The 25,257-nt window shown below is 53.1% G+C and overlaps 1 protein-coding gene across 2 annotated transcripts in view; it reads right to left on the minus strand.

Annotated features, from left to right (window-relative positions):
- FAM167A (family with sequence similarity 167 member A) overlaps positions 1 to 15,005 on the minus strand; it is a 38,887-nt gene extending 23,882 nt beyond the window's left edge. For both annotated transcript variants that reach the window (XM_047761500.1, XM_047761501.1), the window contains exons 1-2: positions 14,840 to 15,005; positions 9,129 to 9,228 (exon numbers count right to left, since the gene is read on the minus strand). The gene's annotated coding sequence lies outside the window, so the exon portion shown is untranslated. The remainder of the gene's footprint in view (positions 1 to 9,128; positions 9,229 to 14,839) is intronic.
- Positions 15,006 to 25,257: the final 10,252 nt, after the last annotated feature.

Consider the following 25,257-nt stretch of genomic DNA (forward strand, 5'->3'; position numbering starts at 1 on the left):
TTTAAAATTTATTTTTGTCTTCTTAGGGCTGCACCCATGGTATGTGGAAGCTCCCAGGCTAGGGGTCGATTCAGTGTGCCCCGCCTACACCGCAGTCACAGCAACGTGGGAGCTGAGCTGCATCTGCAACCTACACCACAGCTCATGGCAACTCCGGATCCTTGACCCACTGAGCAGAGCCAGGGATCGAACCCACAACTTCATGGATACTAGTTGGGTTCATTACCACAGAGCAACGATGGGAACTCCGCTTATTTTAATCAGCGGTTTCTAAATCAGTTCAGTGAAGATCTAAATCAATTCAGAGGAGATCTACACAGGATGACCTGGAGGCATTCATAGAAGCGCCCTGAGCTGGGAGTCAGCTGATGCCGATACTTGATGGCCGAGCTTTAGCGAGAGTATAAAGTGCATCCATACACTCAGAGACTCACAGCAGCCCTGCATAACAGGTGGGATCCCCCCATTGCACAAATGGGAAAATTAAGGCTGGGAAGGTTAAAGAACTTGGATCAGCCCCTTTTTGCTCCAGAGGGCGTGGGCCTCAGAGTCAGACCCGCAGGGGCCCAGTTCTGGTCTTGGGCCTGTGGCTTCATGACCGCCCTGTGCTTCTGCATCTTCTCCTGAGAAATGGGGATAACCAGGATTTGCTACATAATTTGCTGGGCTTGGTGCAGAATGGAGCCAGGGCCCCGTATTAAAAAGTATTATGAATTTCAAGACGGTGAGAGTGGAACATGAACCCAAGCACAGGGCCCTGCGGGCTGCCTGGGTCTCTCCCTCTTGAAGCCTTGCTCTCAAAGTCGGCCCAGGGGGTGATAACGTCAACCTCACAGGTGGTTTCAAAGGTAAAGTGAGGGAGTTCCCCAGAGGAAACAAATCCGACTGGTATCCATGAGGATGCAGGTTCGATTCCATGGCCTTGCTCTTGGGTTAAGGATCCCACGTGGGTTAAGGATCCCACGTGGGTTAACCTCATGGGTTAAGGATCCGGCGTTGCCATGAGCTGTGGTATAGGTCAAAGACACAGTTGGATCTGGCGTTGCTGTTGCTGCGCCTGTGATGTAGGCTGGCAGCTATAACTCCGATTCAACCCCTAGCCTGGGACCTTCCATACGCCACAAGTGTGGCCCTAAAAAGCTAAAAAGAAAAGAAAAGTGGGTAAAGTGACAAATAGGGAGCCCTTAACAGTGCCTGGCCTACAGGAAACCCTAGACAAAGGGACACTCCCCAGGGACCTGGCAAAGGCAGAGCGCCTGAGGAGGGAAGCCACAGGACACAGCCAGACCTGGACCTGGGCATCAGGAAAAACAAGGCCAGACGGTAATGCCACCAGGCCCAGGACTGCCCCGCCAGGCAGGCCACTGGGCTGCAGAGGGACGTGACATTCCTCAAGCAGAAGACAGCTCCTGAGGGCGCGCTGCCCTTTCTACAGCAACCAGTGCGTGGGACCTGTGCTGAACACAGGGACTGCTGCTTAAACACACTCCTGGCTCCCTTTGGGCCCATGGTGGCTCCCATGAAGGATGCCGTGCCAGCCATGAGCTAATTTCCCTGGCTGCTGAGGGAGCCAGGTGGGTGCAGCCCCGTCATTGCACCAACACTTCATCTCACTGTGACCTCATCTGTCCACTTGGACAACTTCCAAATCCACTTCCTAGATGGGAGCCGAGGGCAGGAAGGATGCTGGTGACCCATTCTCTCTCCTCTCTCCTCCCCTCCCTCTCTTAGGGGGCCATTGCTCCCTCACTCCCTCACCCAGCATTTTCCTAAGAACCTCAAGAGCCACTTTCTCCCAATTCGGATCCCCAGGCTCCTGCCTGCTCCTTCCAGTCTGCAGTCCTTCCCTAGAATTATCTCACTTCTTCTCCATGATGCCTAGTCTTTCCAACACTAAATACCAGGCCCTCTCACAGCCCCCATGACTATACACAAGCTGTTCCCTCCACTGGGAACACCCTTCCCTCCCTCTCCACCTCTGTTGGCAGGGATTTCCCCCTTCGAGTTGTCCTGGACTTGCCCAAGCTGTGTGTGCCCCCGGGGTTGCAACAAGACCATGTGGGGGAAAAAGTTATGTCATCACAACAACATTAGCTGCCGCTTACTCAGAGTGGATCACACCAGGCATTGTTCTAAGAGCATTACATGCACAAACACATTTAATCCTCACAACACCCCTACGAGGAAAGTATTATCATTGTCTCCGTGACACACATAAGGAGACCGAGGCACAGCGAGGTCGAGTCTCTTGCCCAGGGTCCCAGGAAAGTGTGGGATTTGCCTCCTGCACGTGCCACAATCTTAAGTGTGGCAAGTGTGAAGGTGGGATTTGAACCCCTGCAGTCTGGCTCTAGGCTGGCTCATCACACTGGGCTCAGGGGCTTCTCAGACTATAGCACTTCTACCAGGGACTTTCTCGATGTTTCTTTTCCTGTACTCTGAGCGTCATGAGGGCGAGGACCAGGCTCTACCTTCTGGCCCCCCAGCCCTCAGCACCATGCTGCCCTCCTTAAACGTTCACGGAATGAATGAGTAAACAGAGCGGGTTCACTACCCGCATCCCTCTCACTGTGGCTGTACCTGCTCACAGAAGCAGAGGGGACCTGGGCTTCCCCGTTTGTCCCTGGGGACCTCCCCAGACCCCGGGGTCCTGGACACAGGCTGTCAGGCCCCAGAGGACCCTGCCGTGGGTGACAAGACTGGGAGCTGGCGCACAGAGAGAGCGGTCCAGCATCACGAGGACAGCGTGGGGCCCTCCTCCACCTCCAGTACCGCGAGGCGAGGTGATTTCTGCCCAGTGTCCCTTCCCTCCCCTGGAAAGGGCATTTCTGTGCCCTATGAGGTAGCCACTCCCTGTGACTCTGAGGTTTCCTATCCCCATTGGGAGGTCACATGACTCAGATGGGGCCAATCAGAGCCCTCCTGGGGTTTTGTGCCAGGACCATCCAGAAGCTGGTCGTGCTCCGCCCTGGCCTGGGGCTGCCAGGGCCCAGCTTACTTACCACAGCAAGAGGGTCTGCCTGGCAAACGAAGCCAAGGGCACAACATAGTCAGAGGCCTCCAGGTGGGCCTTTGGGAAGCAACCTCCCTGACCCTGACTATAGAACCTACACATATTCTCTTTTGTTTAAGCTTCTTTGAACTGGGTTTCTGTAACTAACATAAGCCATGTGTTGGCCAAAGAATATAAAGAAACACAGTGGATGTTTTTTGTTTGTTTGTTTTTTGTTTTTCTTTTTAGGGCCATGCTAAAATTCCAAGGCTAGGGGCTGAATGGGAGCTGTAGCTGCCGGCCTACACCACCATCACAGCCACAGCAACGCTAGATCCAAACTGTGTCTGCAACCTACACCACAGCTCACGGCAATGCCAGATTGTTAACCCACTGAGCAAGGGCAGGGACCGAACCCGCAACCTCATGGTTCCTAGTCGGATTCGTTAACCACTGCGCCACGACGGGAACTCCTTCCCTGGACTTTCTGAGCCATTTGAGCAAATGATAGAAGCTGATGAAGAGGTTGGGGCAACTCCTGGTTTACAGCCAGTTGGTCAGAAGTACAGGTGACAACCTGGGACTTGCAATTGGTGTGGGAAGTGGAGGACCCTCCTGTGGGACTGAGCCCTTAACTTGTGGGACCTGATGCTACCTTTACGTGGATAGTGTCAAATTGAGCTACATCGCAGAATACCCAGGTGATGTCTGCAGAGAACTGGAGCATTGTTTGGTGTGGAAAACTCACACATCTGGTGTCAGAAGTGTCCCAGGGCTGTGGTGCGTGTGAAAAGCCAGCCCCCCAATGAGTGGGTCTCAGATCATTATAGGGCTTCTCGCTGCTCTCTTTTCTGAGCTGCCCTGATTCGACCTGTTTGCTCTCTTGGGACTCTACCTCCTGCCAATTCTGTGTACACTTTACAATAATACTGTTTTCTGCTGCTTACGACCAAGAGTGCTGACTGACCGAGGGGGAACATACAGTTCATGTGGGGAGGCAAAATACATAACTGAGGGCTAAGCTGTGTCATAAAATAACAAGGGGCTCCCTTCCCCACAATCCCACGTGTCCCTTCAAGGGGACGGCGCCATCTCCAGTTGAGAATGGAGAGTGGATGAACATTATCCTCTCAACAAAGTTGGTTTTTTGGGTTTTTTTGTCTTTTTTTGTTTGTTTGTTTTTGTCTTTTTGCCTTTTCTAGGGCCGCTCCGGAGGCATATGGAGGTTCCCAGGCTAGGGGTCTAATCGGAGCTGTAGCCACCGGCCTACACCAGAGCCACAGCAACACGGGATCCGAGCCGTGTCTGCGACCTACACCACAGCTCACAGCAACACGGGATCCTTAACCCACTGAGCAAGGCCAGGGATCGAACCCGAAACCTCATGGTTTCTAGTCAGATTCGTTAACCACTGAGCCACGATGGGAACTCCCTCTCAACGAAGTTTTATGAAGAGTCCATTCGCATTTTTAGTTGATGTGTGTCCTAACTTACAATCTACAGGCCTCGCTCAATGAGGACATAATAATTTTCCTCATGTGTGAATTTACTTCTACAGACCTCGCTCAATGAGGACATAATAATTTTCCTCATGTGTGAATTTACTATTACGCTGCTCCCTCTGGCAGAAGTGCCACCCCTGGGTCCTTGTGCATAAACGGACAAACTCTGATTTAAGGCTTGGGGACACGTGCAGCACAGACTCCTTCGTTCGTGCATGTGGGGCCCACGAGCCGCCCAGCAACAGACCAGTGGGTAACAGAAGCCGGGAGACTGGTAAAAGTGGGAACAGACCCTTAGGACATCCTGTCCCCACTAGACCTGCCTTGCTGAAGAAACTCAGATCCTGTGGGGTCTAGGCCACAGTGTAGCCAGTTCTGCACTGCGGATGTGTCCCCACTGGGGGCAGGGCCCCTCCCTCTGTTGTCCCTTGCTGTGCTTTCTGCTGCCTCTGCTCATCTACCTTCTTTTTTTTTTTTTTTTTGGCTTTTTAGGACCGTACCCATGGAGATTCGGAGGTTAGGTGTCAAATCAGAGCTGTAGCCACTGGCCTACACCACAGTCACAGCAATGCCAGATCTAAGCCGCGTCTGCAAACTACACCACAGCTCACGGCAAAGCCAGATCCTTAACCTGCTGAGCAAGGCCGAGGATCGAACCTACAACCTCATGGTTCCTAGTCAGATTCATTTCTGCTGCGCCAAGACAGGAAGTCCCTGCTCATCTACCTTCTACCTCTGAGGGCCTCAGCCTCCTGAGTCAGGCCAGATGGACCACTCCCCACAAGAGAGCAGCCCTGTGGGCGTGCTGTGTTGTTTCCAAGCCTACAACCCTCATTGGAGAGACCCAGGCCCAGGGCTCAGGGGCTGCCCAAGGACAGGCAGTGTCTTGTGGGGAGCAGGGCGCTAAAAGGAGGGAGCAGCAGCACCCATCTGGCTTCCAGTTTGAGGCCCACCTCCCACCTCTCAGCAAGGCCGCACAGCCCCACCTTCTACCCACAGGCTGTGACCTGAGTCGGGGCCAGAGGCTGCTGGGGGCTGAGGACACAGGGGACCCCAGCTCCTGGGTTGCAGGTCTGTCCTCTGGGACTGGAGCCCATCTCCAGCGGGGGCTGCTGAGACCTGGGGAGTCACCTTGCCTCACCTGTCCAGGTCTCAGCCCCTCTTTTGAAAATGGGGTTGTTGCAGCATCTACCCTGGGAGAGAGAGGGGAGAAGGGCTGGGTCTTATAAATAAATTCAAGCTCAGGCCACAGCTCACACCTGAGTCTTTTTCTTTCCTTTTCTGAAACAGCTAAATCCCTTTTGGTTCCAGGTGGGTGACAGGTCAGCAGGTCTGGATGTGGAGGTGGAGCTGTGATAAGGCAGGCTTTTCTGTCTGGGTTTCATTATAAACCCTGATGCCTATCTTAAAGGGAGAGTCCAGGCCGGAGCCTCAGGACTGACCTCCAGTGGCCAATGGGAGCTGTGAAATCCCACCTGTGTTAAGCAGACTTTCGAGAAACCTAACAACGGGGCTGAGAGGCTGGGGGGCACAGCCCTGTGCCCACAGAGCTGCCCACAGGGGCCAGGGCGCTTTGAAGAGCTGCCAGAGAGCGTGTCTTCTCGCCTCCTCCGAGGTTGCCATGGTGACCGAAGCAGGAGGGGACACCCGCTGGTCTGGCCCTACTCAGATCATCTTTTCCAGCTCATCTTCATTCCAGGTCTTGGTCAGAGCTGGTGTTGAGAGTGTCTGGGATGGGGGAAGACATCGTGCAGCGACAGGACTCTGGGCACCAACTGTGTGCACGTGGTGAGGGTGAACTGAGTGGGGACATTGTTGGGGGGGGGCTTTGTTGTGCTCTGGGTGTGCGGTGGGAGATGCTAGTGGGGGAAGTGGCGGGGGGGGGGGTGTGTCTGAATTCCTCCCACGCACTGTGATGAACCTCACGGGGGAGGGAAAGCTGCCCACCAGGAGAACCTTCCACTTCCCAAACCCCGGAAGCCACTGGTTTGCTGCCTGGGTCACTCCTCTTGCCACAAACCATCATGAGAGTCCAGCCATTTCCTCTGAGTTTGGGGCTGTGCTCCCCTCCCTCACGCTCATTCCATCAATTGCCTCCTCCCTGATCTCACGCACTGGTTCCGAGGGCACTGCCACGGAGACCAGCTCTGACCCCCCACTGAGATGTCCCTGCTTCATTTTCTTCAGAGCTCTTTCCATTCACATACTCAGGACGCTACAGGTTGATCTGCTTTCTTGTTTAGCACGCGTCTCGCTGATGGGAATGTAAGCCTCTTGAAGTCAGTGATGTTCTCTTGTTCACTGCTGTGACCGTAACTCACAGAACAGAGCCTGGCACACAGTAGGTGCTCAATAAAGTTGTTGAATGAGTGAATGAGTGACTGGATGAATGAAAGAAAGACTTTCTGGGTAGTTGGTTACATCCCCTTGTCTGTCCCTGGCCCTTGGTGGAACTCCCATCTCCTTACTGGGTCTAAAGCTCTGCTTTGAAGCTCATTGGAGGCCTCCTCTGCAAAGCCCCGCAGGACACCCCACCTTCCAGGCCATTCTCTGAAGGCCTCTGTCACTCTAACAGCACACTGCAATGGGGGCTTCCCTGGAATTATTTTCACTTTTGTGTCCTGAGCACAGGGCTCTGCAAACTGCAGGTGCTCCATACATGCTGAGGACAGCGGTGCTGTGAGCCAGGGAACAAATTCACACCTCCAGATGGTTTCCTGCCCAGTAGACCTCCTGCAGGTTCAAGGTCAGAACGTTTCTAGTGAGCCTGAATGGGGTGGGGGTGGGGGTGGGGGTTTGGGAGACTGGTCTCAGCCTTTCCCTGTAGCCTCATGCTTGATTCTGACCAAGTCTGCAAGCCCAGGTCAAACCCCACCCCATTCTGCAGTCTGTCGTCTATAGGAGCGGGCTCTTTCTGAATGGAACGGATCCCTCTCCCCCTGGCACTTCCCTGCACCAGTCTCAGGTACTAACCATTGCCCCCTCGAATCATATTAGTCATCTTTCTGATGTCCCTGTTAGGTGGACAGCTATGTCTCTGTTCAGCCCCCTTCTGTGGGGACCACTCCTGTATCATTCCAGGTCCTTCATGACAGTAAGTCATAGCTCCCTGGCCATCGTCCCTGCCCCCAGAGATACCAAGTGTCCCAGACATAGACATTCATTTTAGCTCTTACTCTGACAGTAGTGACCGGTCCAGTGAGTGTGCATATGGCCAAGCAAGGCCAGTCTGAATAGTTCCCTGGGATTTAAATACAGACATTTGGAGAAATAAGGTATATTTTCTGCTGGGATATATTGGCTGCAGAGACCTAAACCTGCAGTTTCCAGGGTCCCTCTTTCTCAGCCTCACAGAAGAAGCCCATTTGCAATAAGAAGGATAAGCCTTTGGGAAGGAGGACGAGAAAGAGAGAGATCTGGCAACATCTTTCGAGCCACTGGTTCCTTCCATCAGTGCTCAAAGACGGGCACGTCCCGATTCTATGCGCTAATAAATTCTCCTTTGCTTGAGTTAGTTTAAGCTGGCCTTCTGTCTCTCGCCATCAAAGGGGGCCTGAGTCACCGACACGCACTAGACTATGAGACTCCAGAGTCACAATCTGTCTCCACGACTTGCCCACACTTCTCACAGCAACTTGCCTGGTGTCACCAGTTCAACTTTAATGCATATATTCTGGATAAATAAAAGGACGACATAGATGGCCATTCTCTGTACCTGCACCCAGGGATAAGTGAATATTCTTAGAAGCAAAGGAAGTGGGGGGGAGGTCGCCAGCGCTGTGTGCTCCAGGCTCGGTGTGGATGTCTAGGTGAACCCTTGGGATGACCCTCAGACAAGACTAAAATTACTTCTACTTTACAGGTCACACGCAAATGAGGGAAAGAACCAGCACTTCAGCCCAACTCCCATGCTTGGACCAGGTCCCCAGATGGCTTCACATGCAGAAAAGGGATGAAAAGCATACTTTTTAGCAATTCAATGTTTTAAAACCCAGCATTTTTAGGAACCCCAGGGGCAAATACTAACATTTAAATGTTGTCATGACAAGGCTTTGTTTTCCTGTGCAATTGATGTGCTCAGGAGAGTGGGACTTAAGCACCTGGTCCCAAGCCCCTCTCACAGGCAGGAGCCCTGGGGGCAAGGAGACTGAGTCTAAGGAGGGTCTGACATCCATGGGAAACCTCCCATTCAAGTCATGTGGTTTGCTGGAACTGGAGCTCTGTACCCGGCCCAGGACAGAACTCACTTCACCTTTCCATGGACTTTCTGTTGCAGGGGTCGGGGTGGGGTGGGGTTCCCAGGCCAGCCCTCACTCCCTCACTTCCTGCTCCAGGCAGCCCCGGGCACTTTCCCACCAGGGGTCCCAGCACCGCTGCTGGGGGATGGGAATGGGGCCACCATTTCGGACAGGCCCAGCCCAGGTGGGCTAGAGGTGTCCTTGGCTTGGGAGTCAGCTCCAGGCCCCCCAAGGCAGGCTACTGTGTCAGCAACTCCTTTCCCCTCAGGGCTCCGCTTCTCCCCCTTGAAATGCACGTCCTTCCAAGTGCAGAGTCTGGACCACAGCACCGGGAGGGGCTGTCACTCTGTCATGAAGTCTCACCCACGCAGGGCAGGGGCAGAGGAATGCACTTACCCAAGTTCTCTCTGGCGTTTCTCCCAGGGAAATTCGTTTTCTGGCGTCCCGGGCTAACGGCTGCACCTCATCTTCTCACTCAGAGCTTCTGTGGCCACACCTGGAATCACGAGCACCACAGATACTTGGAAATCACCCTGCAGGGTGCAAACCTTTCCCCCATACTTGATGGCCTGGGCCAAAGAGGTCTTCCTCAAAGTTATCACAGAGAAACCACAAACCAGAGATGTCACAACACTTGCCTGGAGTCACACAGCTCTGTTTGAGGAGCTGGCTGGGCTTGGACCCACGTCTTCTGACTTCAAGTGGAGCTTCCATTGCCTAGAATATGGGGAAAGCTTGCTCTGTCTTGCTGGGACATTGTGAGTTCAGAATCTATAAAAATACTTGTTAAGGCCTCTGCACATTCAGAATGCTTGGTCCACGCTGAATAATTGATGGGCCCAGCTCTGGGCTGCAGAGACCGGCCCCCAGGCCTCCTGCTGTGAGGCTGGGAATGTGGAGACATTTCCTATTTTGTCCCCCAGTGAAGGACAGGCCGAGAAAACTGCCCAGAAAGAGTTGTGCGTCCCTGTTGGAGGGGGCAGAGGCCCTGGCTCCCGGGAGCCAGAGATCTAATTTATTGCCTTCACTGAAAGGAGAGGAGGAGGCACAGGATTGCTGCAGGGAGGGGCTGCCAGGCCACCCAGAGTCGCCGCCACCCTGTCCCTTCCAAGGCTGTGAGGCCCTGGGAAAGGGCTGCTCAGGCAGCTTTCTCCACCCAGCCAGGCCAGGAGAAAGGTGCCTGAGATTCTGAGGGTCCCCCAGGGGGAGTCAGGGGATTAGCCCTGAGAATTGCAGCATCTGAGCGGAGGTTCTCCTTCATGAGAACGTCTGACAAGGCAGAGATGCAGAGATGCCCAGGAAGGGAGAGGTGGTCTGTTGCCACCTGCTGCGTGTGATCGCAGAACTCTTCTGGCCAAAGGCCATGGAGGCAGGGATTAAGGGGCAGAAAGCAGACAAAGAGTGGCCTTTAAAGCAATTTGCGAAGATCAAAGTAGAAGGCGGTTCGGGCGGCTGCTCTGACTTTTAGAACAGGCAACATTTCACATCTAAGGACACAGGGACAGTACACCTTCCCCCGTGGGGTGTGTCCACCCCACCAGATGGTATCCTAACTGGCACTTGTCTCGGCCCCCAACCTGGGCAGAGTTTGAGGTAAAGTCCACAGGGTAAGCGGCTTCAGCTTTAAGTATGAAGCAACCCAGCTCCAGCTCAGATGGGAGACAGCTGGGATGACTGGCTTTCTGTTTCACTCTGCATCACAGGCTCCGAAGTGCTTGCAAGGGCTTCCCAGGAAAGTTTGTGCAGTGCTCATGCTTCTGCAGGTCACCTCACTGGCACACTCTTTCCCGGGCATGCTGACCTCTCGAGGGCTTGAAGGGTCCCCAGAACTCCCCTGTGTTTGGGCTCTTAGGGGTGGGGGGCCCAAGGTGCAGCCCTCCCTCTCTGGGGCCCAGGCAAAGCAGAAAGTAGGATGTGGGACCTTGCTTCAGCTTGAGCTTGAGCTTGAGCTGAATGTAGCCGGGATGCTGAGCTGCCTGAGTCCACACCTCACAGAGACAAGGAATCAGGCACAGGAGAAAGAGATGGAGTGAGTTAGGGCTGGGGCAGAGCTGGGGCTTGGGGGATGTGGGTGGATACCCGCCCCCCCCCGCCCCCCAACCCTTACTAATTCCCTGATCTTGGGATCATAACGGAATCTATTGCAAAGCCTTGGAAGGCTCCAATGAGACAGAGTGGTATGTGAACTCTTACTTATGCCTCTGATAGGACTGCTACCTCCTGCTCGTGACAGTGCTCGGCTGGACCTCTCCTTGGCTGCTGAACCACTAAAGTTAGCTCGTGCATTTCTGTACAAAAATCAGTCCAGAACACCATTCTACTGTCAGCCCAGGTCTCTGGGCTGCAAAAATCATCTTTTCTTGTTGCCACCTCTGATGGACTCTGCATTCCTTGAGGGCAGGTGTTTTATGCTTCCTTGGGGAGATGTCAGTGATTGATCTTAAAACCCTTATAGACACTGGGCCAGCTGCCACCAGCTTCGTTTAACAAGGGCGCATTCAAACCGCAACTTCCCAAACCTGGCCAGGGCTCTGGTACACACTTGGCTGTCTTTCTCTCTGCTCTACACCAGACATTTCATCATTAGTAAGCAAATGTTAGAAATGCACTCTCCTTGGTGAAAACAGAGGTATTCAAGATATGTGGGCCAAACGAATTTTGCGACACTCTTTACTCTCGCAAGAGCAGGGTGAGAAAATCTGGTGAGATCTCAGGGTGGGAGGATGTGTGGTCACAGCTCCCAGAGAGACAGATGGTGTGACTTCACTGAGCCCACAGAACAGGCCATCTGAACTCTGTTGGACCAGTCTGCAAAAAAAAAAACATCGTTCAAAAAATTCTGCTACATGTGTGGCAGAATTCCGTCTGAGGCTTATTTTCATTCAGCCTGATCATGAGGTTTTCTCCCACCTTCCTCCAAGTTTTCAGTGGCTCTGGTCAAATGAATAAACAAACAACAACACAACAAAACCTGAGAGTTTGGCCCTAACTGGTAGGTCAGTGTACAGTAAATTGGTTTCCCCAGGGAGAGGCACACATAAGTGCTCACAGGACAAGGGAGATAGTGTCACTTTAACTTGATAATGGACAGGGGTGACCAGGGCCCGAAGTGGCCTCCTGGTCAAGGATCCTGATCCAGAACCTTCCTGGGTCCTCATCACCCTGGACCACCCCAGCTGGCCTTCCGGGGCTGAAGTGCCTAGCTCGCACTCAGAGGCCCTGCGGGCTTCCTGGAGTGAGGGGATGCTGCTCAGCCCTCAGAGGGCCCTGAGCTGTGGCTGAGGTGGATGTCACCGCCTGGACCCATTATGTCCCTGGAAATCTGCTCTGAGCTGGGCCTTTCAGGACCTAAGGGACAAGCCCTGTGATGAAGGTTCTGGGAACCTGTGACCAGCTCCCACATTTGGATCAGGATACCCGAGGGGAATTTCTGGCCATAATGGAGAGATCGCCTTGGAGATGTAGGGACTTGGTCTGTGTCCCGGGAGAAGATGAACCCCATCCCTTTCTGGGACTCTGCAGAGGCTGCTGGGCAGGGGCCCGGGAGTGAAGCGGCCCCTGATGCTGAAGAGTTAATGCCCCTCACCTTCCTGGACAGGTGGCTGTGCTCTGTGTTCCCTTCCTTAAGGACGTTTTAGCTAAGGACCTTTCAGCAGCTGAGCACTGCTATGGGTTGGGCAGGGGGCGTGCTGAGTCACACTCAGGAGGAAAGGGGACAGGTGTGCAGCAGCACAACATCTAACTTTGCCAGCCCATTTCTCTGTCTTTTCCTTTCCTTCTGCTCCTGCACCTCTCCAAATCCAAAGACAAGTGTGGACGGGCTTGGGGGGAGAGTAGGGAGGCACTGGGCTTTCACACATGACCATGCAAGAGCTGACACCTGCAGTCTTCCTAACTCATGTTGACAACTTGACTCTCTGGAGCAGCTCAAACTCTACAGACGGAAGGCAGAGTTCCTTCTAAACCCCTAGCCCACTTCCTGGGTCCTCTTCCTTCCGGGTCCTCATGCCCACCACTCTCGTTTAACCCCTGCTCACCCCCTTTGAGGTCTGCATCAGAATTTGCCTTTTTCCTTCCTTTCTTCTCACCCCAATCCAAATCCCAGTGTGCATGTGCATATTGAGCCTTCCCAGTAAATCCTAAAGGATTTCCTATGAGTGAGAACTCCCCCACCCCCTACTCTGTCAGCTGGGAGCAAATAGCTCCAATGATCATTCATTATCCACCTTTGCAAACAACTCTCCATCCCAGGCAAGCAAAGAGCCCTTTCCAGAGAGAGCACTGCTCCTAGAGGCTTCTGGGAATTCCAGACGCTCCTATGGCACACCAAGGGAGTTTTCCACCAGCAAAATTTACCTAGAGAAAGCTGCCTGCCTGTGTGAGAAGCCTAACAAGCAGTTTCTTGTTGGTTGGCCTGGGGCTCAGTGGCTCTCTCTCTCAGCCATAGTGAGGCACTGCTTCAATTTACTTCCCTGCCAGCATCCCTCTTGGAAGGATGCCAAGCCTGTAGATAGGGAGGCGGGACTGTTAATTCAGTGGAAATCCACGCATGTAATTGGGGAGGACGAAACAGGAGCCAGTGCATGAGAAGTTGGGGTCTTTGGGCAGGCAGGGAGGAAAAGGGGGTGAGGGGGGGACCCTTCTCTCGGCTTCAGGGGAGCCTGGCTGCTTTCTGGCTCCACAGGGCCCTCGAGATGGCAAGGGACATTCCCAGGTCACAGGACAAGCTCTGCCACACAAGCCTCTTTTCCTCTGGGTCTGACTGGTTTCTCCCCTACCCCCAGGCCTCCTGGCTTGGATCTCCAAAAGCAGCCCCGCTTTGAGACCACTGTCTTATGAGTCAGGCACGTGGAGCTGAATCTCTCAGCTCTTTCACCAGCCCCATGAGCTGCACCGAGTTACTGAATCTCTTGGAGAGCCATTGGCAAAATGGGGGCATAATGTCCCCTCAAAGGGCAATTGATTGTGAGGATAAAATGACCAGTGAGTGTGAAAGGCTCTCAAGCAGTGCCTGATTGGTAAACACAGTCAGGGAGGAAGAGCTGTCATCCTCACACACTTGGAGTGCAGCTTGTGGCTGCTTTGCCAAGTGCCTTATACACACGCTAGCGGAAGCTCCCATCCTGTGGATGTGGGCTGGCGGCGCCACGGCCCCCCTGCCCTCCCAGGACTCTGCCCAGCTCTCCACTCTCCATCCCCTGCCGGGTGGGGGCGGGGCAGGGCGGGGCGGTCTCCAGGGCAAAGGAAAGGAAGCTGCTTTAGAGCCACGCCTCCCCTGGGCGCTGTGAGGATTGCCCTATGGGCGGACCTGGGATTCACCAGGAATGGCAGCAGGGAGCTGGTGGGAACTTAATCTGGGAGAACACGCCTGTGAGTTTAAGACTGGCGGCGGCCCCTGGTCCTGGAACTAAGCAGCTTCCAGATCTTCTCAGCAGGGAAAAGGGATGAAAACATATAAAGGCAATAGGGAATTTTTTTCAAAGCAGAACTCTCAACCTGATTGGGGCATGGAGACACCTGTTCCTTTGCCTCGGGCTGCAGACCTTCCCGCCTTCTCCTAGTGACCTGGGTGCCCAACCACAAAGCTGTCCTGCTCTTTCCTCAGGGCCCTTCCCGCTGGGCAGTTCCCTTTGACCACACTGGCCTCAGCCCTTCCCGGCACTTCTCCTGAGTTAGGGGTTGCATCCTTGGGGCAGAGACAACCACATCACTGAGCCTAAAGTGGACAGAGGGGACGAGGTGGGCTTGGAGAGAAACCGAGTGGGGTTCCTCCCTTTCAGACCTCAAACCCCAAATCTCTACCCAGATCTTATCCCTTAGCCAGGACCGGAGATGGACTCCAGCCAAGCTGTCCTAACCCCCTGAGAGGAGCCAGCCCCCAGGAGAGGGTGAGGCAGGGCAGGAGTGCGGGCGGGTGCAGGGTGTCCAATCCAGGGCTCATTGGGGTGGTGCGCCCCCAGCCCAGGGCTGGGCTGCTCTCCACCGCTGCCAGTTCTAGGGACCTGTGGCACCCCAGCCCCCACCTGTGATGGTGCCACGGCCACAGACACATCACCCCCAGCCCGGTCCCCAGACCTGGGATTGTCCCAGCTCTGCTGCAAACCCACCTTCCTGGTGCTCAGAGGCCCCTTCTAGGGGTGTCACCGAGATCCCCGCTTCCTCCTTTCGACGCGGGCTCCCGCTCCGCAGCCTCCTCTGGCCCCGGCTTCAGGGCTGAGCCGTATTCTGCCTCCCTTTCTCTCTTGCTCTTGTTCCTGTGAATTCTCAGCACTATTCTTTTTTTTAAGGGACTTTTTTTTTTTTTTTTTTTTTTTGCGTTGCGTCAGGGCGGTTGCCTGGCGACGGCGGAGCTATTCCACCGCTAGCCCTTTGAGTCGCTATCCCCTCCTGCCTCTCATTCAAGTCTCCCCGCCCGCAGCTCCAGGGACCAGGGACGCGCCGGGGCTGCGAGACACGCCCCGGGTCCTAAAGCCCTTCTAGCTGTTTGTTCCTGGTCAGGACCTGCGCGCCAGCCGCCGCCCCGCCTCAAGTAGAAGCAAACCACACGCGATGGCCAAACCCTAGATGAAACCAAACCCAAATAGACTTTAAAAAAAAAAAAAGAAAGAAACCAAGAAACCAAGGCAGTTTTCACCCAAGAGTGGCAACGTGGCTTTGCCACCGTCAGCAGTTTGCCTGCGGGGAGCGGGCAGAAGAACCCCCTTCCAGCCGCGTAGGCAGGCCCAGCGCCTTCATTCCACCCACCAGCAGCTTGAGTTCCTACTACCAGCAGCAAAGCTCATACTGAGGGCCCCACCATCACAGCGACTTCGCAGGGCAGATGTGGGTGTCCCCCCACATCAGATGAGGAAACTGAGGCTCGGAGAGACTAAGTAGAAATAGATGCTCTGGGAGTTCCCGTCACGGCTCAGCGGAAATGAATCCGACTAGGAACCATGAGGTTTAGGGTTCGATCCCTGGCCTCGCTCGGTGGGTTAAGAATCCAGCGTTGCTGTGAGCTGTGGGGGTAGGTCTCAGGCAAGGCTCAGGTCCCGCTTTGCTGTGGCTGTGGCATAGGCCGGTTCCTAGCCTGGGAGCCTCCATATGCAGTGGGTGCAGCCCTAAACAGCAAAAAAAAAAAAAAAAAGAAGAAGAAGAAGAAGAAGAAGAAAGAAAAGAAATAGATGTTCTGGAGTTCCAGTTGTGGCACAGCGGAAACGAATCCTACTAGTATCCATGAGGATGGGGGTTCGATCCCTGGCCCCTCTCAGTGGGTTAATGATCCAGCATTGTTGTGAGCTGTGGTGTAGGTCACAGTCTCGGCTTGGATCCCATATTGCTGTGGCTGTGGTGTAGGCTGGTAGCTTCACTCCTAGCCTGGGAACTTCCACACGGCCCAGGTCGTGGCCCTAATAAAAAGAAAGAAAGAAATGTTTTTCCAGATCTGTCTCCCAGACCAGCTGGGAGGTGGGGGGTTGGGGGGGTTGCCCGGCCCCAGAGCATGTGCTCGCCCCACTAACCACAGCTTGCCTGGTGGCACAGAATACTGTGTGCTGTGTCAACCCGTAGAGATAGTTGTCCCTGTTCCACCAGAGCCTGGAGCTCCAGGCACCTAAGATACATTCCGGACAGTGGCCAGTGCTGCCCCATCCTGGGCTTTAGGATGGCTCCTGACAGGAGAGTCCAGTTGGGGGGAGAGGGGAGGGCTGGGGAATGCCTTTTCCTGGGACCTTCCACCTTAGGCCTGATTACTGGAAGTTGGCCTTACACTTGGGGCAGCCTAGACATGGCCAAGTTCTCTCTGTAGACTCAAGGGTTTTGCAGAATCCTTCAGAGTCATCTCATCTGCCATGCTCACAGCAGCACTGGTGGTGCAGGGCAGGCGTTGTTATTTCCAGGACAGATGTATACACGGGGACAGGGGCTGGCCTTTTCTGTGGGACTCAGCTCCCTGGAGGCCTGAGGCCTTAGTGCTGCCCCCTGGTGTCCATGTCCTTCATTGCATCTCCCCGTCAGTGCCCTGTCCCACTTCCTTCTTTCCCCCTTCCCTCGGGACATTCCCTAAGGGACTTTGTTTAGGAGACATACCCCCTCAGTGGGAGCACTTCTTCATGCCAACAGGCTGATACTTCTAAACTAGCAAGTGAACTTGAACAGGGGTTTTCTAGAGAGTCACAGCATCGATCCAGCGGTCTTGGTTCTAACTCCTAAATATGGATCCAGTTCTTCCACGTCTACCCATGTCCTCTCTGCCACTGCCCCAGCCCACGTCAGCTTGCCCCAGCTCTAGCAACAGCCCCTTGCTGACTGCCCTGCTCCCACTCTTGGCTCCCCACCCCTTCCCCTGAGCCAGCTCTTTCTCCACACCAGAGCAAACTCCGCAAAATGGAAATCCAATCCTGGCTTTTCTCTGCTTAAAGCCCCCCAACAGCTCTCATCCATTCCAGGGTCAAGACCTAGCATGGTCAAGCAGGCTTATGTGCTCTGGATCTGCCTCCCTCTTGGGCCTGGCCTTGCTTGATGCTCTGCTCTTCAGACAGATACTCTTCCAGGTCCTTCTACACCTGCTCTTCCCAAATGGAGCAGGCTGCCCTCTGCCTCCTCAGGGAACCCAGGTGACATGTCCACATCATCCCACCCATCTCTCCTTCATGGGCCAGTTGTCATTTTAACTTTAGTTGTGAGGTTATTTGATTAGTATCTGTCTTCCTCTGAGGCTGTAGGTTCTGAGGGGCAGGAATCATGTCTGCAGGCAGAAGGCATGGTCCCAGCTTGGGGACTCTGCATCCTCATGGACTGGCTGTCCCGGGCCATGAGACCCTGGCTGGATGCTCAGCGTTTGCCCCACTGCTCATCAATGTATTCTGGCCCCAGCCAGCGGCAGGTGCTCCGGTGTCTTCTTGGTGGAGCTGTCCCACTCCATCTGGAAATGTTCTCTCCCATCTTCGCCCTCCCAGTCCCTCATTTGATGGAGCTCCTGTTTCTCGTGAGTACATTGCCTTCTGTCCTCACAGTGATGGGCAGCCTGACCAGGGCAGGCAGATCTTCCCCTCCTGCCTCCTACTCTGCCTGGCACATGTCTGGATGGAGGGTGATCAGTGATGAGGACCAGGACAGTCAGCGAGGGAGGGACAAGCTAGAGGAGGAAAAAGAGCCTAGTCTCTGTTGGAACTGTCCTGCCTCTAATGTCTAAACATATGCAGGGATCAAATGAACTGCAGTTAGAGCTCTAGTGTAGACTAGTATGTAGCCATTCAAATAATATTCTCAAAAAATATTTGATGACATAGGACAATGCTACTGGTTTTATGCTAAGTAAATAAGACTGGAACACAAATGTTTAAGTAAATTGGACATGATGAAACCCTTCACTCTAATATTTAATATCTAATTGTTTCATATGTGTAGAAAAAAGATTGGGAAGTTATATGCACATATTGGCCCTGATTATCTCTGGGTGGCAGTATAGCAGGATTTTAAATTTCTTTTTGACTTGCATTAATTTTCTACAATGAATTTTTTTTTACTTAGAAATGTCAAGAAACACTACTATAGGAATTCTCATTGTGTCTCAGTGGATTAAGAACCTGACTAGTGTCCATGAAGATACAGGTTCCATCCCTGGCCTCGTTTGGTTAAGGATCTGGTGTTGCTGTGAGCTGTGGTATAGGTTGAAGACGTGGCTCAGATCCTGCATTGCTGTGGCTGTGATGTAGGGCTGCAGCTGCAATTCTGATTTGACCCCTAGCCTGAGATGACCTCATGAATAAAGTGACTTTTGAGTGAAGATTTGAAGGAGATGAGGGAGTTGGTCCTGAGCTATCTGGAGGAAAGGTGTTTCAGGCAGAGGGAGCAGCCAGTGCCAAGGCACCTTGTGAGGGCACATGCCTGAGGCAATCAAGGAAGAGCAGGGGCCCTCATGCTGAGGTGCAGTGAGCAGGGGGTTGACAAGAGCCATGGGAGATGATGCTGGGGAAGTGACAGGGCAGGGGTGCCAGCAGGTCCCATGGACCTGGCAGAGACCGTGGCAGGGATCGGCCTTTTCCCCAGGGAATGTACAGGATGCACAGCATGGGTGGATCTCTGCCTTCTTGGGCTCCCACAGCACAAAGCACTCTCTAAATTAGTCTTGCCTAGCCCCACCAGTGTTCCTAAGCTACTCAAGGACCAAGTCCTTTGTCTAAGGTCCTGTACATCCCTCATGGTAATTAAAATATGGTCCCTGGTCATTGAATGAGAGAAGGAAGGAAAGAAATTTCTGTTTGGCTCTATTTTCTACAGACACAGAGGACAATGAGTGACAGCCTTCCCTGCTGCAGGGAGCAATGACAACTCGCAGCCCCGGGCCAGAGTCCACTGGTTGCCACCTTCTGCCTTTGGGAGGGATTTTCCATCGTGGGCCCAGCGTTGCAAGAGGATCCAGGAACTGTTTGTCACTGGGAGGCGTTGATGCTGGCAACGGTAATGGCTCTTTACTGCTCTTATCTCTCAGAAGGGCTTGATTCCGACTGAAGCACAGAATGGAGACGGGACCCAGCTTCCCTTCCCACAGGGAACCAGGTAGTTCCATGAGCACTAAAGGGCGCCTTGCTCTCTGCACCCGGTGCTAGGCATCAGGGTGCAGTGCCCATAGCTTATTGGTGTAGGAAGTAATTAACAAAGCATCTACCTTGGACCTGGAGGTGAGGAGGTGACAAAGGCCATCTAAGCCCAGCTGGGGAAGATGAGGGAGTTGGCTGGGAGAGGCAGGGGGGGCCTGACACGTGTGCCAGGAGAGGGAGCTGCACTTTCAAGGGTGTATGCAAGTTGGAAGATGCTTGACTACTGCTGATGTGAAGAGCACAAGAGGGCGTGATGGGCCCAGCTGAGGTCTTGGACCATGAACCTGAAGGCAGGGAGTCAAGAAGGATGCCTGTTATGGCTTTTGTGTCTTAGAAAACTTGGATGGATGAGGGGACAAGACAGGAGGCAAGGAGACCACTAAAGAGATTGTTTTCACTTTACCAGTGGTGAGAAATATTGGGCATCTAGACTCCCAGGGGGGAGTGGCTCACCGCATTTCCCAGGTGATGCTGAACAGTGGGGAGAACATCATGGGGGGTGGGGGGGGGAAGGGGTACAGCAGGGGATCTGGAGGCCGGCAGGCTCAGGTTCAAGTCCTGGCCCTTCTGTGACTGCTGTGTGCCTGTAAGGGGTCACCCAAGTTTTCTGAGCTACAGTTACTTTATCTGTAAAATGGAAATCATGTTAATAGTACTAGCTTTACATGTGGGCAAGAGGGCCTGCCAAGGACGTCATGTTTTAGAGAACCCTGTGGGGGGGAGGTCTCCCCAAGGTGAGCGGGCTATGGGGCCAGAGGTCACGACCCCTTCAGGTCCACTCCTTCCCTATTCTGTGCTCTAAGTAGCTGGGATCCAAGAATTTTCTGCCCCAATGGCCCCAAGGTTGGACTCTTAGAATGGGACTCCCTGACTAAGCCCAAGGGCGCTTGGGTCAGAAAAGAAAGAGACCTCATCCCCTGCCCCTGTGGTTCCAGGAGTCCAAGCATTTGGATTTGGAACGTGCCTTTGAAGTTGTTATAAGGACATGTTTGTCCAGGCAAGAGGAAAGGACAAATATTGTCTAACAGTTTGTTAGCTTGGTTTACAACTCTCAAATATTTAGACACATGGCATGGGGGCCTCCATTTATGCGCCAGCTTTGGCTCTCTCAGTGTTGGGGTGGGCCTGATTACAGGCCTGGCTTGCCGGTTTGTTTAAGAAGCCCAGGACACGGCACACAGTGTGAGTTCTTGCCACCCGGTCACTCTCCTCTCCATGTGGCATCTCCTGCAGAGTCTGCACTTTTATCTTATGGACCCTTGTAAGAATCACCATCTAGAAGATTTGGCAGGATGTTTCCAGGCCCGGCACGGCACATTCTGAGTGACAGCTGGAATGAGGCCTCCCTGGGCACACATGGTGCTGGAAGGAAAGCAGAAATGATGCCACTAATGATGGCTGTGAAGCAACCCTGATGGTCAGGGGAGAGCCTTCTAGATCCTTCTAAGCATCATCTCACCTCCTTTGAACATGGAAAGAGCCCTGGATAGGAAGCAGGAAATCCAGGCTCCAGTCCTGGCTCTGTTAGTAATTAGACCTCTGTCCAGTCACTTGAATGAAAGGTTCAGCTCTGGCATCTTCTGATCCAAGATTCCATGATCCCTCCCACCCACTGAATGGAATGCATCATGCTGGGCAGAAGACAGGACCAGAAACTGCAAAACGGGAGGGCCAGGCAGATGCTGCAAGTATAGGTCAGCAAGAGGTCAAGGCCAGCTAGACTGAGAGAAAAAGAGTCCTGTGGGCTTGTGGTTAAGCAGTTAAGAACCTGATGTAGGGAGTTCCCACTGTAGCTCAGCAGATTAAGAACCTGACTAGTGTCCATGAGGATGTGGGCTCTATCCCTGGCCTCGCTCAGTGGGTTAAGGACCCAGTGTTGCCATGAGCTGTGGTGTAGGTTGCAGATGTGGCTCAGATCCCACATTGCTGTGGCTGTGGCATAGGCCAGCGTCCGCAGCTCCAATTTGACCCCCCAGCCTGGGAACTTCCATATGGTGCAATTGCAGTCCTTTAAAAAAAAAAAAAAGAACCCAGTGTAGTTTGGGAATTCCTGAACTTGATTGTTCTACCACTGAGAAAACCTAGACTGTGAACATGGATTTTAGAGGCAGAAACAAGGTCAAGTCAAAAAAGAAAAAGATAATCAATTGTGGAGTTCCTGGCATGGTGCAGCGGAAATGAATCTGACTAGAAACCATGAGGTTGTGGATTCGATCCCTGGCCTTGCTCAGTGGGTTAAGGATCTGGCGTGGCCCCGAGCTTTGGTGTAGGTCACAGACGCGGCTTGGATCTGGCGTTGCTGTGGCTGTGGTTTAGGCCGGTGGCTACAGCTCTGATTAGACCCCTAGCCTGGGAACCTTCATATGCCGCGGGTGTGGCCTTAAAAAGACAAAAGACAAAAAAAAAAAAAAAAAAGGTAATGGATTTCTTGTTATCCATCACTAGGGACGGATTCTGGGGGAAGCCGCTCAGTGGGTCTTCATATTCATCCCCCTTCCAAGACTTGAACCTCTAATCTACTTTATACTTAGCTGCTCTCCTAAAATCAACTCAAACTGACAGCCCTGTAGAAGTTGAAACAAAGGAGATACACACTTTCCCTCCCACCCTATCCCAACCAGCAAGATGCGGAGGACAGATACTGAGCTTTGGGGACCTTGTGTTCTGGTTCTGCCTCTTGCTATTGGGCTGCTTTTGACAAACATCTAACCCTGTTGAGCCTCATTTCCTCATCTACACATCAGGGGTAACAACACCTACCACGGTGGGTCATTGGGAGGATTAGAATGAATGCCTATAAAATGCCTGACATAAGGCTTAGCACAGAGTAGGCACCCAGTAAATGATGTTTCTTGCCATGTCTCTGCGCCAACTGATTCTCCGATTGCAGCCCCTCTGAGGTGGGTCGTGCTTGTTGCTTGTTCTAGGCTAACCCACAGCACAAGCGGACGTTAAACAAACTGGCAGGATTCCCAAATGTCTTAGCTGCCTTGTTTGTCTTCCAGAACACGAGGTAGCTCTGTTTGGAACCTGACACTAGGAAAATAGGACAGAGCGTGGAGCTCAGAGCTCAGAGGAAGCAAACACTCCCCACGGTTCAGCCACAGTCCCGAGGCACAGACTCAGGGCTCTTCCTGGCAGGGACGCAGCCAGCGCTTAGCATGGTCGGCTCTACCACCCTGACTAATATCTCACGACCAGGACTGTTCTGGTCCACAGGGAGGAGTGGCAGCAGAAAGGGAGGAAAACGGATGCGGCACCCAGACATGGACTTGCTAATGCTCTAAAGGGACGAGGGAAACCAAGGGACGGGTGACAGACACACGGAGAAATCACTCTGCAGAACACCCTGAAGGGTCACTTTCAGGTTAATGCTTCATGATCGGATCGGAGTGTTTAGCAAACAGAATCAGCCTTCCTCGAAAATTGTTGTTTGTGATGATGCCTTGGGCTTATGAGAAAGGAGAGGGAGAGAATGAGATAGAAAGAGAGGGGGGGGGAGTTTCTGTAGTGGCTCAGTGGTTAGTGAATCCAACTAGGAACCATGAGGTTGTGGGTTCGATCCCTGGCCTCGCTCAGTGGATTAAGGATCCGGCATTGCTGGGAGCTGTGGTGTAGGTTGCAGACGTGGCTCAGATCCCGAGTTGCTATGGCTGTGGTGTAGGCCGGCAGCTGTAGCTCCGATTGGACCCCTAGCCTGGGACCCTCCATATGCCGAGGGAGAGGCCTTAGAGAAAGCCAAAAAGATATAAAAAAAAAAAGAAAAGAAAGAGAGAGAGGAGAAGAAGGAGGAGGAAGAGGAGGAAGGAGGAGGATGAAGAAAAAGAGGGGGGAGAAGAGGAAGAAGAAGGCGGGAGGGAAGGAGAAAAGAGAAGGGAAGAAAATGTTTGGAATGGCGCTATGGTCTGAATGTACCCCCTCCACCACAAATTCACATGTTGAAATCCTAACCCCCAATGTGATGCTCTTAGGAGGTGGGGCCTTTGCGAGGTGATTGGGTCATGAGGGTGGAGCCCTCAAGAATGGGATTATGGCCTTTATTAAGAGACCCCATGGAGACCCTCCCCGCTTCTGCCCAGTGAGGACCCAGTGGGAAAACCCCCCACTGTGAACCAGGAAGCAGACTCTCACTGGACCCCGAATCTGCTGGAGCTTCGATCATGGACTTCCCAGGCTTCAGACTGTGAGAAATCTATTTCCATTGTTTACAAACCACCCAATCTGTGGTATTTTCTTAACTTGAAGAGCTTGATTGGACAGAGCCTCTGGGATACATTCTTCCTCAGTGGCCTGACGTCCCGGAGTCAGGAGCTGTGTGAGTGAACAGGACACTGCAGCCTGGCCCTTTCTCCTGACCCCTCAGGAAGGCCATGGTCCACTCAGGCCGGACAATCTAGCTGTGGCAGGAAGGGTCAAGTCAGTGGTCCTGCAGCAAGCCCCCTGGGGTACACCCTGACCCCAGGCAGCCTCTCCATGCTCTCTCTCTGTAGGATCTTCTCTCTTCTTGGACCTGACCTCAGTTTTCCCAAGTCAGTTTTCCCTGTGGGCATTTCTGCATCTTTGCAAGTCAGGGCTTATGCACCAAAGGGGGGTAGATTATCTTTGAAGTTTTCCAAGGAGGGAAAATGATGCATCGGCAATGAGGAGGGAACAACACCTCAGAGGAGCTGGACCTCCTCTAACCACCACCCCTCACCCCCTAAACTGACCCTTCTTACCCTGATGTCCAGCTGGGAAGGCATCTCGGTCCTGTGGGACTCAGAGTCTAAGAGAAATCACAGAGGGCCCCAGAGAAACCAGGCAGAGGCCAAGTTGAAAATACAATTAAGATCCAAACTTTTACATATCTCAGTCTTTCTGTGCTATGTCTTTACGAAAGACCTCTTGCCTTCAGAAGGAAGAACCATTAGCTTTTTAAAACCCACTCACATACAATCACGCCCATGCAAACATAGTTGGTACCCGCAAAATACTAGGCTCTGGGCGAGGTAATTAAGTGTGAGCTACTTAAGTGCTGAAAGGGAGAAATGTTGAATAAATCTGGTCAGATGTACCTGTTTGCAGGACTCCCCAGATACATCGATTCTCTAATCTTTCTCTACGTGTATTGATTTGACCTCCCTCTTTCCTCTCTGCAGTAGCCACTCCTTTGACTTGAATTAGTGTCCCTCACCTATGCCTCCCTGTTACCTTAGACAAAATGCTGCTCTCTTTACCGTGAGGTCACTGATGTCTTGTCGGTCTTTCCTAATAGATGCAGAGCTTGCCAGGTCCAGGATGGCGTCTTACTCACTTCCATCCCTGGAGATGTCCCCAGTGCCAGCACGGAGCTGGAGCATGGAGGGAGCCTAATCAACGATGCCTGTGTAAGTGAGCAAAGGAGTGAATGAATGAATGAGCACACATTCTAATGAACCCTGTGTCTGGTTTCTGATGCCAAAGAAGGAATGGGAGGAACCAAGCTAAGCCTGGGATGCAGAGTGTGCAGATGGGCTACTGGTGAAGGGGTGGATGGTTTGAGACCAGGGCTGTCTCGCCCCTCCATCCCAGGCAGGAGTCAGGGAGGCTCCCTTAGTTCACCTCTGATGTGGCCACCACTGGCCTCCCTGGCACTGACTTACAGAGAGGCAGGAAGGTCACCTCTCTCCCTGTTTTTAACTGGCCTGAGTGATGGTCCTCTTTTCCTTCTTTTTCTTTTCTTTTTTTATTTTATTTTATTTTATTTTTGCTTTTTAGGGCCGCACTTTCGGCATGTGGAAGTTCCCAGGCTAGGGGTCTAATAGGAGATACAGCCGCCAGCCTATGCCAGCGCCACAGCAACCCTGGATCTGAGCCGCGTCTTCGACCTACACCACAGCTCACAGTAACGCTGGATCCTTAACCCACTGAGCAAGGCCAGGGATCAAACCTGAAACCTCATGGTTCCTAGTCGGATTCATTTCTGC

Source organism: Phacochoerus africanus, chromosome 15 (assembly GCF_016906955.1).
Source record: "Phacochoerus africanus isolate WHEZ1 chromosome 15, ROS_Pafr_v1, whole genome shotgun sequence".
NCBI classification, from domain to species: domain Eukaryota; kingdom Metazoa; phylum Chordata; class Mammalia; order Artiodactyla; family Suidae; genus Phacochoerus; species Phacochoerus africanus.